The sequence below is a fragment of the Coffea arabica genome, chromosome 5e, assembly GCF_036785885.1.
Source record: "Coffea arabica cultivar ET-39 chromosome 5e, Coffea Arabica ET-39 HiFi, whole genome shotgun sequence".
NCBI classification, from domain to species: Eukaryota; Viridiplantae; Streptophyta; class Magnoliopsida; order Gentianales; family Rubiaceae; genus Coffea; species Coffea arabica.
Window position 1 is genome coordinate 52,789,697 of NC_092318.1, and position 7,841 is coordinate 52,797,537.

General features: G+C 35.1%; 1 pseudogene; it reads right to left on the reverse strand.

The window, feature by feature from the left end:
• Nucleotides 1-2,468: 2,468 nt before the first annotated feature.
• On the reverse strand, nucleotides 2,469-5,638 carry LOC113743556 (1-acyl-sn-glycerol-3-phosphate acyltransferase-like; annotated as a pseudogene).
• Between the last annotated feature and the right edge of the window lie 2,203 nt (nucleotides 5,639-7,841).

Consider the following 7,841-nt stretch of genomic DNA (forward strand, 5'->3'; position numbering starts at 1 on the left):
ACGTCCCCTCAAACAAAAATTTAACTTCCACTTACATTAAAACTCTAACACTCCCACGTTCCCTCAAACAAAAATTTAACTTCCACTTACATTAAAACTGTTTCCACTTACCCGTGCGTCAGATGGTTGTAGTACCACTACTGATTCCCATTTTCCAGTGAGTTGAAGAGCATTTACGAGAATAAAGATAGCCCATAATTCAACGGAATTGAAGATAGCACGTGATCTTTTCCAACTACCATGAAGCAACAATATACTTGGTACTACTTTTGGGAATTACTCTTAAAACCCTTCCAATCAACTTCCTTCTCGAACCTCTCAAATTAACTTCATAATGGAACATGGCCGTTTACAGGCATGTCAACAATGCCTGAATTTCAAACTCGCAAGATTGCAAAGGAGGAAACATCTGCTAACAAAACGAAAAGGACGCCACAACGGTCCCGCACAAGAATTAGTTCCAACAACTTTGCGTCGACGAAAGAGAAATCTCACATCAACTACGATGGATAAAATCTCGACTACACTGACTCAAACGCCGCGCCAATCAAATTAGAAGTTTCGGTACTATTTATTCTTTTAATATTGATATTTTCATTGAATTTTCAATTATTAATAATATTCTCAATATTGTAATATTATTGTTGTTTCCATACTAATCCTTGCTGGCTCAATCAACAAAGTATGGTACTATGGCTTTTATGTGAGTTTAGGTATTTAGACATATAGTTCTCATTGTATTAGTAATTAATCAGATTAGTCCCAGAACATGGTCATAGCTTTGATTAGGAAAAACGTTATTTTTTCATTAAATGTCTACCTAAATGTCTTCCCATTAATGCTATTATTTCTACGCACAAAGCACTAAAAGTTTAGAACAAAAATAGAGATTAAGATATTTTCTCCAGTCACCTCGAGTGACTATCCAGACTTAGAGACAAATAGCTTGGGAAACTGACGAGGGACTAATGTAACATTCTTTTTTTTTTTCTTTTGAAAAAAATATAAAAGTAAGGTAATGTGAATTAACTGAAACATTATACTGAACAAGGAATGCAGTTTGCATTTATTGCAGAAGTTTTTGGTGGAAGATCATGCTTAAAGTGCTTCACTATAGCCCTTTAAATTTGACAAAGATAATGAGTAATTCCCAAAAGTATACTACGTCCCACATTATGGCTGAAAAACTGATCATATCATGAGTTGTGCTCATGATGTGACTTATGTAGGTTTTCCCCCAAACTGTTAATATGGTAGCATATTGCTGTAGTACTATTAATTCTGCTCACGCAAAATAGTAGTACTATTAATTATGAGTTGTGATCTTTGGAGTTTCTTCGTTTCTTTGAAATAAGATGTTATGAAGCTTGACATTAAGAGATTACTACTAGCGGGTAGGTTCGTTTTTTGTGTTTTGGCTTTTTTTTTTTTTGGCAGATTTTGTGTCTTACTGCATTAAATGTCCTTGGGCTGCTTAAATCTGGATTATGCTGTAATTTTGCTGTGAAAAGTTGGAATCGTGCAAGACAAAAATGTTGACAATCGAGAGAAAGAGCAAAAAAAAAAAAAAAAGAGGGAATAGATTCAAAAAATAATTCTTGCAAAAACATACGACACAATGGCACCTAAGAATCTTGCAAAACATTGCTTACGAGAACATATGAGACAATGGCACCTAAAAATTAATATACTTTTTAGGTGTAATCTTATGGACAGTAATCTTATGTATCAAAATAGAAGTTTCGGTACTATTTATTCTTTGAATATTGACATTTTCATTGTAATTTCAATTATTGCTAATATTTTCAATATTATAATATAATTGTTGTTTCCATTGTTTACAAGTTTCGGTACTATACTTTGCTCTTCAAGACAGGCATGCACGATTCATATTTCGTTGTGATGCTTCTTATCTTAGAGATTTAAAAACAAAGGTATATATTATTTATATGTATATTTTTTTACACAATATTATTTACAAACTGTCTAAAACAAAAGATAATTTTGAACTATGTATGCTTTTAATTGTCAGAAAAATGAAGGTGCATTGTTCGACCAACACATTAATTCATGCAAAAATCGTGCATTCTCATTTATAGTATGAACTCCACAAAAAACAACAGAATTAATTAAACCCCCAATACTGGCGTTCGTACTCAGAGTTGACTGGTGTGAAGAATGTTCACACTTTCGTAGAAGATTATCAAATCAAAGGCAAAATGTTTGTAAGTATTTCATTTACTTATCAAATTAAATATTCAATTATATTTAATTGGCCCTTATGTCGTTCAATTTATGATATAGATTTCTATTTTTTTTTTCAGGATCCAACCTTCATCGAAATGATCGTTTATAAATAATGGAGATGTTTTTATCATATATTGAATTATTGTTACAAAGTTTCATTTTTTAAAATATACTTTCATGTGCCTGTGATTATAATATTTTACTATTTTTAAATTCTTCCATAGATTGTAATTTTTTTTAATAATGTAGGCACCGTGCGTAACACGGGTATTCACACTAGTATTGTTAAAATTGAGGTACAAGATGAGATCTGGATCGTACAATTTTTTTAACCAAATCTTGGCCATGAACTGTCAAGCAACTGTTCCTGCCCGTCTTCCAATGACGCTATTTACTCTGACATCATGCTGGAACTCGACTCGGAAACCAAGAACATGCACGATATATCTGCTGCTTTTTTGGTTGCAAGCAAGAGAACCATCTATGAAACCTATGCCGATTTCATTGGTTGAAAAATGCCAGCATGGTACGTTATATCAGCCGTGCTATTTCCAATACCGAAAAATTACGCAATGATGCTCCCATCTAAAGCTGCTGCGATTCATCTGAGAGCTACAAATTACAGGAAGAGTTTTTGGCTGGGAAGGTGGTGTTGTTCCAGCACTCCTTCCTCCTAATGCATGGGCCTTTGAGATTCTGGGAGGTTTTTGACATAAACATCATGCACCATTTTCACGTAGTCCTCAATTTTGTCTGCGGTCCAATCATCTGTTCTGATGGGAGGAAGATACTTAACGTTCAGAGGCGCTGGCCTAACGTGCAAGCTCCCCTTCCTCCATGCCCTGTGGGTGCCTGTAAAGACAACAGGAACAATTGGCCGGCGGGTTTGCAAAGCCACATGTACAAAACCCTGCAAAGCCAGTAAAAATCTCCTTGGTTACTAGCTAGCAAGAATGATACAAGATTTTTGATTTCTATGAGTTGCACTCCCAAGAGTTTAGGTCAAAGATGGATAAAGACTAGAATTCAACTATTTCATGTAAGTTGCTATGTCAGAAATGGATACAGGTCCAAGATAATTGACCTAGTCAGTATAATGTTCAAGCTTACATCTCAAACAAAACTGTATAACATGCTAAGGAAATAGCCAACATCATGATTCTAGATGCCTTATGCAACAACATTCAGCAACATTCTTTACTAGAAAGAAAACCATTGGCTCCAGTTTTAACAAGATCTTCCTAGACTCAACCTAGCAATTTAACGGTTACAATTGTTCGACTATCATGGAACATTTGATTACTCGTATTATTTTTCCCAGTCAGTGTATTCAAGAAATTGTGAATCTTGCCTTTTTAAATGGTAGCAGACGCCCACTTTTGGACCTTGTTCCTTCGGGGAAAATAATCAAAGACAAATTATTCTTGAGAATTGTATGCGCAGCCTGCACAAAAACTTGATTGTTTCAGTAAGTGGATGGTGGATCCAATAGAAACAGAGGGAGACAAGATCAGCTACCTCCTTCATGGACTGAATGGCAGCACTTGGATTGGAGCGGTCTATCCGAAGATGATTGGCTAAAAAGTACAACTGTCCAAAGAGTGGATACCATATGATCTGCAGAAAATTCATCATCTGGATGACAACACGAAAAAAAAAAAAATCCTTTTCGACAAAGAATCACAAAAGAAAAAAGGCGAGATCTTTCCAAAATCTCTTTCTCATGAACTATAGACACAACATTCCTTCCTATATATCACCCCTTTTTGTTCTTTTTGACAAAGTGAATGACATGTATCAGTGTTCAAGCCTGACCTCTCGGGACTAGAATTAATGTGTCAAGACATGGATTTAAAAAAAAAAGGAAAAAAGAAAAAGGAAACATGTGACACTAATATTAGTTGTGCTCGGTACATCACCATCCCAAAATAAATCGATATCACTTAATTTCCCATTTTCATCATTCCAGGTACTGACTAGTCAAACTAACTAAAGGGTAACAAAGTCTGCTGAATAAACTAAAGAAATCACTTTTTACCTCTTTTTTTGCAACACCAACAGTGCCAGTAGGTGTCAACCACATTATAAGAAAAATGTCACCTTTTCATCAGCACATTCAGAACCTTCAATCTTTATGGGATTCCCTAAGATCCACATCTGCAATCAACAATCTGAACTTTTTCATCGTCGAACACTTGAGCATTGTCTCAATCAGTCTTAAACCAGATCAGAATTCAGAATATCAATATATCAGTTTGAAAGATAAAAACAGCCTATCCTAAGCATTTATAATGTAAGGAAGGCACATTCTAGGTGTAGTAGACTTCCCAATATGCTCATTTTCAAGCACATCTCAGAAGCGATTTACTCCCATCAGTCAAATTGAGTGAAAATGAAAATGAAAATGTACTTACGCCAAACGTATTAATTCCACCAGCCAAAACCCAGTTAACGTATATTTTTAGATGTGCCTCATGTAATAGCAGCATTTCCTTGCTGACTTAAAATGAATGTATTGTTGCTTCGTCTAGTAAGAAAGGTGATTCCCTTCTGAACTTCTGAATGTTATAATTGTGTGCAGCATATTAACATGACGGAATGATAACTAGAAATTAGCATCACTCAAGTTACAATTACGGAAACATCTGGTAATAATTCTGGAAATAACTATAGTGCAACCACATATGAAGGATAGAATTCCAGGGGGAAAAATCATCAAATACAAAGGTGCAACAAGAAGCAAGATACTTACCAGCAATCTGCCGGTCAAATGACCATAGATATTACCCTGCCTGATCCTCTGGTAAGGCCAAGGAAAAAGCACCAGCATGATCAAGGCCCATATGAATGTAGTAAACATCATTGTCACGAAACAAACAACGATCCTAACCCATGAAATCAACACAGCCCCTATTCCATCATCCTCCACAAAAGCAACAGATTGTATCTTCTTTTCCACCTCTTCCTTTACAGCTACTTTTGACGGTGAGGCAAAATTCACCCCAAAACTCGCTTCAAGGTAGTTCCCAAACCTCCTATTCCTTAGAAATGAACCAATTCCAGAAATCTCCATTATCAACCAACTCCTCTCTCCAATCAGCTTAAATCTGTCCAGAAGAAAGTTCAAGAACCACAAGACAAACTATGAGTCTACAATGACAAGGCATCAAAAGAAAGTACTACTAAAATAATACATATCACATAAAGGAGCAGAGATTATGCAAGTCAATAATATTATATCACCTTGTTCAGGCTTCCAAGAAGGTGAAGAAGAAAAGTACAAAAAGACAACCATAATTAAGATCCCACTTTACTATTTTATTGAAGCTTTCAGAATCCAACTGAATCAATTATCATAACCAACCCTGGCTGCTGAGAAAGCGACATAGAAAAAAAATGGAAGAAAGGGAGGCGAAAAAAAGAGAGAAGTCTTTCCAGTCAAATAAGCTTCTTTCAATGAAGAAAACATTGACACGCCTTTTAACTCATATAACTATTGACAATAGAGAACGACCCTAAAACTAGAAAGACTGATTTTTCCTCAAAAGCAGTGCTATAAAGTTGCTGAATACGTTAAGCCCAGAAAGGAATCGTTCAGAAAAGCAGTCTTTCAACGTACCTTCATCTACTTCCTGAGAGCTGTTGGCAAAGAAAGGCGGAGAACAGAAAGAGAAGGTTCAAGAAATACTAGGAAGTCAGCAAAACAAATTTCTGAAGATGGATAAAGGGATAAGTGAGAGGAAGATAGAGAGTAAAATAAACTGGCGAAGATGGATAGAGAGATAAGTGAGGGGAAGATAGAAAGAAAGTAAAAGCTTGTGGAGGATGAAAGGAAGAAACAGAAAAGCAATAGAAAATGCAACAGGAAGTGATGCATACAGTCACTGTCCGAGAGCATGATAACTTATTGGCGTTGGAGAGAGTTCCCTCAATTTTTTTTTTTTTGGCCTGCTTGAAAAAAGAAGAATATAGTTTTTTTTTTTTGACAATTCCATTATTGCAAAGTTTTTAGTGAATACTACCAATTTGGCCTTTTCTTGTTCAGTTTGACAGAATTAGCCCTGAAATGATTCGTTATGTGGCGGATCTTGAGTTTAGTTTTTGGGGTTATAAAAGTATTGTCAAGGTGTTTGGTGAGGATTTGGCGGAGGAATAGACAAAAGATAAGAGATAGGAAGGCAATAATGATACCTGAACAAGAGAATATCTTGTGCAGCATATACATGATTCTGATGAATTCAGGATACACTGACGATAGAATGATTGGTTATAGCTTCTACGCATTGTATTTGTTGTAAAAGAAATTGCAATGTTTGGTTTTCCACACTTTGGAGGTCATTAATTTACATGCTCCATTAAGATGTACATTAATCCCTTAAATTATCAGTCATATTTTCGAGGAGGGTTGGATTTAGGGCTGCCAACTGATCGAGTCTGGACTCGGACCCGACTCGGATCCGATAATTTGAGAAATAATTTTGATACTTGAATCCGAGTTCGTACTCGTTTGCTCTAATAAAGAAGCGAGTCCAATACGAAATATAGGATTTTAATTCGGACCCGAACCCGAATAATATATTAATAATCATAAAATATAAATATTTTTAAATACATTCTTTTACTAAATTAACAAAAATATTTTTTTTTACTAAATTAACCAAATTACCCATATCCCAGATGACGCATCTAAGAAATTAAGATTTGGAAGAGGCAAACTTGTTTCGCCAGAAATGTATTCATTACAAATTGCATATAAGCGCTTTTTTCTAAATATTCCGGAATCATGTTGGGGTCTTTTTGCTAGCATAGATAAAAGAAAATGAATGATACATGTTGGGCGTTTTTTTTTCGAATAGACCCAGACCCAACCTGAATCCATCACACCCGATTCCAGAATCTTAAGCACAATACCTGTCGGAAATACGAGTCGGGTTCAGGTTCGAAATTTTCAATTTCGATCAAAACTCGATCCGTTGACAGGTCTAGTTAGATTAGATGATAAAGTAAAAAAGGTACTAGATTCTAAATTCAATATCTTTCACTTATATAAAAAAAAAAAAAATTAGTCATTTCCATACGTGGTGTTATACAGTTGTTGCTAGAAATAGTCTTGAAATAAAAACAATGAAAAGATCCAATGGAAGTTTTTTGGTCTATGTTTAGCCTTGATCGTGACAATTTGCATTGAACTATCACAACTCTTTTATTTAAGGAAAAACCCTCTATGTGTTTTACATATTTCAGAAGGGAAGAAGAAAGAGACAGAACATATTAAATTCGAAATTAATGCAAGAAACAAGGGCAAGTTTTTTTTTTTTTTTTTGGGTGAAAGATTATAGAGAGGAATATAAAATAAGAGGATAATTATAATGGAATTGTTCTAAGACGATGAAACATGGCCCAGAAATATGTAGCTATTGATAACATGTATTTAGACCCCGTGGATTGTGGAATTTTATAAGCATATTGGTAAGGATGCAAATTCATCTCTGCGTATATATATATATTTGTGGGGGAAGAAAATGCAATTGCCGAGTGAAAATGTGGAACCATAGTCTTGCTTTTGGAACTAGTTTTTGTCAGAAGCCCACTGA